This window comes from Etheostoma cragini, chromosome 3 (assembly GCF_013103735.1).
Source record: "Etheostoma cragini isolate CJK2018 chromosome 3, CSU_Ecrag_1.0, whole genome shotgun sequence".
NCBI classification, from domain to species: Eukaryota; Metazoa; Chordata; class Actinopteri; order Perciformes; family Percidae; genus Etheostoma; species Etheostoma cragini.
The window spans coordinates 29,305,212-29,309,754 of record NC_048409.1 but is presented as its reverse complement, the minus strand read 5'-3'; positions in this window follow the sequence as shown (position 1 = coordinate 29,309,754).

The following is a 4,543-nucleotide window of genomic DNA, read 5'->3' as shown; positions in this document are numbered from 1 at the left end:
ACACCTGTCCACAGTGCAGTTCTAGTAAGTAACTGGTACTGCATTAATTAATGAAACATTTCAAGTGACATTACAAGATGTCACTTGAAACGGCAGCTTCCTGTTAGCGAACGAAGAAACCACCCGAAACCTGATAAGGAGATTAAAGATAAGAGAGGAAACTGCACATCTGAGAGCTGAAAGACTCGTATAAGGTCAAGAGACCTGAAGACGACAGAGAGGCAGGAGAGACACCAACTGGACATGGGTCGGGTACTGGTGCAGAATTCCACCCAAATTGGTACAGGTGGTCTGGGGGCGAGTAGTAACCAGGATATGAAGTGTCATATTGACTGGTGCATGTGGGCGTGGCTGATTTAGCTTTTTTTAGATGTAAAAATGTCATATTTTGTTATGAACAAAATCTTAAAACTGGCATTATGTTGTCTGAAATATTTAATTGTCTTTATAATTACACCATAATGATATAGAGCAGGGGACTTCCATGCTTTTTTAAGGCAAGGACCATTTAACTTAAAGATCCCATGACATGGTGATCTTTGGATGCTTTCATATAGACCTTAGTGGTCCCCTAATACAGTATCTGGAGTCTCTTTATATAGACCTTAGTGGTCCCTAATACTGTATCTGGAGTCTCTTTATATAGACCTTAGTGGTCCCCTAATACTGTATCTGAAGTCTCTTTTATATAGACCTTAGAGGTCCCTAATACTGTATCTGAAGTCTCTTTTATATAGACCTTAGTGGTCCCCTAATACTGTATCTGAAGTCTCTTTTATATAGACCTTAGTGGTCCCCTAATACTGTATCTGAAGTCTCTTTTATATAGACCTTAGTGGTCCCTAATACTGTATCTGGAGTCTCTATTATATAGACCTTAGTGGTCCCCTAATACTGTATCTGAAGTCTCTATTATATAGACCTTAGTGGTCCCTAATACTGTATCTGAAGTCTCTTTTATATAAACCTTAGTGGTCCCTAATACTGTATCTGAAGTCTCTTTAGATAGACTTTAGACCTTATAAAAGAGACTTCAGATACAGTATTAGGGGACAGGAGACAGTCCTAGCCTAGACTGAGACCCCAGGGGACAGGAGACAGTAGGCCACCTCCTGACAAGAAAAAGGGCCATATAACTTTTTTATAACTCAACAATCCCTCCTTTTTCACACCTTTGGTCTGAAATACTATAAATGTTACTGAAAACAATGTCTTGTCTTGAATTATATGAACATTAACAATACAAACAATTAATTTTCTTTGACTCTGACCTCATCTGACTCCATTTCTTGTAAAAAATGTTATTTTCTTTGACTCAACTGTTACTGCGATGGCTGATTCTACTCAGTGATTAGTGACTAACTTTAGAAACCAAAACAAACCAATCAGAAGATACTAGAAGTCTTTGACCAGGTGAAAAAAACATGGGAACTTTAATCATTTAACAGGAAGGAGAACAAAAAATCTAGCAAGGAAAAAAAATCTTAAAATCTCTAAATCAAATAGCATATCAACACAAATACATATAATCAAAAGAAAACAGATCAACTCCTAACTGAATCCAACTCTCCAATTCCAATCTGCACAAGTAACCTTACACCTAATCTCAACTCTGCAATGCAATCAGCTGGTTGGAAATCTCTCTTAATGGCAAATCTATCTAATGGAAATTATTCTGAAGTCCAGATTTTGGAAAGTTTCTTGTTCACTGTCATCTAATCTGGAAACAAAGTCTCTGGGGACATAATCTCAGATTGTTGTTGGTTCATTGTCAGGCTGCAGTATGTCACTGCTGCAGGCCACGGCGCTTTCCATGATGTCACATTTGTGCGCCCGCTCGGCTGCCGCTGCTGTAAAAAGTCCTTACCCTCCTTTTACGGAAGAATGGACTGAATATTCGGATTCTTTACCGGTTGGATGGAAGGTGACTTATTGCACCCTCCTCATATCAACACCCTCCTTTCCCCTCCTTTTCTGAAACATCATTTTTTTCAGAAACATCCAGACGGAAAGATGATGGCGTTGTGCTTTAGCATGCCCCTGACTGGAACTCATCATGGAATGAGGAGCCTCCTTTTCTGACACCTGGTGTGGATGTCATCGCTGGTCTAACTGGGGAAACATCGGGATGAACAGCTGGGTGTTCCTCCACTCCAGCACCTGGGGTTGATCTGGTCAGCAGAAGTCAGCATCAGGAAGGGGACCCCAGTCTCCCTCCTTTTGTACACCTTTTTTGCTGGCAGTGTCAGGAGCCACCGCAGGAAATCAGCAACAGCAACGCTCCATGCCCTCCGTCGGCGTCTGGTCAGATGTTTGTTGGCCCCCTGCTGGGCTGTTGATCCCATGCTGTGGGGGGTGTCCTTTACTGCAGTGCTGGTAGACGACAGCACCCAGAATGAACCTGTTCCACCTGGATCTGGATTTCATGAACAGCTGAAGCCATCATGGCGGACCAGTCTCTGCTTTCACCTGTGAATAAATGGTTTTGACAGACATTTTGCTTTTCAAAAAGTCATATTAGTGTTTCATTCTTGGAGGAAATAACTGTGATATGAGTTTGTCTTTGACCTGTCCATTAATTTCTCATGGAGGGAGAAATGTTTTCCTTTGTCTATGTGTTTTCCAAAGTCCTTAACACAATGGGCAAAGACTTCAGTCCAAAACACTAAAAATATAAAATTACCCGTACAAAAATCATCAGTCCATTGAAAATATACATACATATTACCAATCAAAAATACATATATTCAAAGAATAAAAACCACTGCAATTTTCCACTATAATATTCCCAAAATCTCTCAAGATGGTCGGGCTGCTGATTGATTCTTTCAATTGAAATTTCAAAATTTGACAAATTTTCCAACAAATTGCTATTTTTGGAGCAAATTAATGTCATTATTAGTCTTGTATCTCGTTTTGTGCCAAAACACTCTCAGAAAAAGACTGTTTTAACATTCTGTGTGGCCAGCACAGAAGTTAAGCAAATCTTTATTTTTTCCTTTTATTTTTAAACTATCTTACAAACTAGGGAGAAACAATCCAAAACCAAAGAAGCACAGCAGAAAATGTACTGTCTTGACTACAACGTGAGATCCCACCCCTACAGAAAATCAAAAGTTTGAGTGAAAGAAAAGAGATAAAATAAACCTAGATCATGGGAAACAAAGTTCAGAATGAATATAAATGCAATGCAATGTGGAAACCCTCTTATTTATCATTTCAAGTCAAAAGACAACCCAATTGAGTCAAAATGACGAATATGAATCTACTAATGTATCCATTTAAAACCCTAATAAACTATAATAATTCCTCTCTGGTACATTTTCTTCTAATGTCAAGGTGCTTAAGGCAGCTCAACGTTTTTTTTTTTCCACCACTTTTCAGTTGACTATATGTCTAGCTATATATCTAGGCCATCTATTTATATATATATATATATATATATATATATATATATATATATACAGTGCCTTGCGAAAGTATTCGGCCCCCTTGAACTTTTCAACCTTTTGACACATTTCAGGCTTCAAATATAAAGATATAACATTTTTATTTTTTGTGAAGAATCACCAACAAGTGGGATACAATTGTGAAGTGGAACGAAATCTATTGGATATTTTAAACTTTTTTAGCAAATAAAAAACTGAAAAGTGGTGCGTGCAAAATTATTCGGCCCCTTTACTTTCAGTGCAGCAAACTCACTCCAGAAGTTCAGTGAGGATGTCTGAATGATCCAATGTTGTCGTAAATGACGGATGGGGATAAATAGAATCCACCTGTGTGTGATCAAGTCTCTGTATAAATGCACCTGCTCGGTGATAGTCTCAGAGGTCTGTTTAAAGTGCAGAGAGCATCATGAAGACCAAGGAACAAACCAGGCCGTAATACTGTTGTGGAGAAGTTTAAAGCCGGATTTGGATACAAAAAGATTTCCCAAGCTTTAAACATCCCAAGGAGCACTGTGCAAGCGATCATTTTGAAATGGAAGGAGTATCAGACCACTGCAAATCTACCAAGACCTGGTCCCTGTAAACCTTCAGCTCAGACAAGGAGAAGACTTATCAGAGATGCAGCCAAGAGGCCCATGATTCCTCTGGATGAACTGCAGAGATCTACAGCAGAGGTGGGAGAGTCTGTCCATAGGACAACAATCAGTCGTACACTGCACAAATCTGGCCTTCATGGAAGAGTGGCAAGAAGAAAGCCATTTCTCAAAGATATCCATAAAAAGTCTTGTTTAAGGTTTGCCACAAGCCACCTGGGAGACCCACCAAACATGTGGAAGAAGGTGCTCTGGTCAGATGAAACCAAAATCGAACTTTTTGGCCACAATGCAAAACGATATGTTTGGCGTAAAAGCAACCAAGGTCATGACCCTGAACACACCATCCCCACTGTCAAACATGGTGGTGGTAGCATCACGGTTTGGGCCTGCTTTTCTTCTGCAGGGACAGGGAAGATGGTCCACATGGAGGGGAAGATGGATGGAGCCAAATACAGGACCATTCTGGATGAAAACCTGTTGGAGTCTGCAGAAGACCTG